The 1,228-nt window shown below is 36.2% G+C and overlaps 1 protein-coding gene across 1 annotated transcript in view; it reads left to right on the top strand.

Annotated features, from left to right (window-relative positions):
- The window catches only part of LOC106533477 (cryptochrome-1), a 77,681-nt gene that overhangs the window by 1,113 nt on the left and 75,340 nt on the right, over nt 1-1,228 (top strand). The gene's annotated exons all lie outside the window — the stretch shown is intronic.

A 1,228-nucleotide genomic window follows, 5' to 3' on the forward strand; every position in this document is an offset into this window, starting at 1 on the left:
AATCTGTAAATATGAGAGTTAAGGAAACTGATAAAACTCAGTTTTTTCCCAGGTCATTTGGTAAATATGTAGTCATATTTAAACTATTTGCTACAGAAATGCAGACATTAGGTAATCACCTTCTGAAATACACAGGTCTACTTTAGTGGTTTTACATTTATTTAGTTAATATTACTGTGAAAAGTCCTATTGTTACTCAACTTTATGAAGTTTGAACTCTTCTAAATTAGTATTTATAATAAACACTTATAACTTCCTTAGACCCTGTATTCTATTGTTGAGGATGTTGGTTTTAGATCCGTAGTCCTTATTCAGGGAGGGAAGATTTTAGGTTTTAGTTTTAATTTAAAAAAAATATTTGCCTCATACTTTCGCTTTTTCAGTGTTTGTTTGCTTATGAGGTTCTACCAACCTTAAAGAGCTAGAGGAAATTAAAAAAAAAAATCGTATATGAAGCAAAATCTTGGGACTTTCCAAGGTGGGAGGCGATGTTTTTCAAGGGTGGCCGATGCACCCCCTGGTCCCTCTTGGTGGTGCCCCTGGTGGTAGGATGACACACAACACGGACAAAAAGTGCAAACAAAGAAATAACTGCAGAGAAGTAGAAAGGAGAGCAGGACAGTCCTGTAAGACTGGACAGCAGAAACAGTTCAAACAGAATGTTGGACTTCACATGACTGAACCGGTGTTTTCAGACCTTTGAACAGTTTCTACACAGTCCGTCTGAGTATTTATTATTCCGTAGATTTCTCCTCAGGATGTCCAGCTGACAGTTGATGTCGCACACTTTTATGGGAAAATACGAATCACACATCCAGTCTGCCTCTGGCTGCTGTAGGATGGACGTTTCTGTCTCACATCCTCTTAAAGCAGAAAGTGAACGTGCAAACTTCCTCTGCTTCAGTTGGATTTGACCTCTGTTTAACTTCTTACATTTCCTACATAAAACACTGCAGACATATAAAAAAAAAGACACTCAAAACATCACATTCTGCTGCTTTGCAAAGCTCAAGTTTTTTAAAGGGATCCACGATTAGTTGTAACATTAGACTTTATTTAATAAACATATTTTAACTGTAAAATAAAGACTGTAAAAATACTGTAGGCTATTCAGTTTTTGTCATTTTAAAATTAAAAGTTTAAAAATATACTGTATTAAACGGACAGGGCCATTTTATTTACACGCAAAGCATTCTGGGTAAATGGTGACGTAGATAGGTCCTCGGTG

This window comes from Austrofundulus limnaeus, unplaced genomic scaffold, assembly GCF_001266775.1.
Source record: "Austrofundulus limnaeus strain Quisiro unplaced genomic scaffold, Austrofundulus_limnaeus-1.0 Scaffold953, whole genome shotgun sequence".
In the NCBI taxonomy this organism is placed as follows: Eukaryota; Metazoa; Chordata; class Actinopteri; order Cyprinodontiformes; family Rivulidae; genus Austrofundulus; species Austrofundulus limnaeus.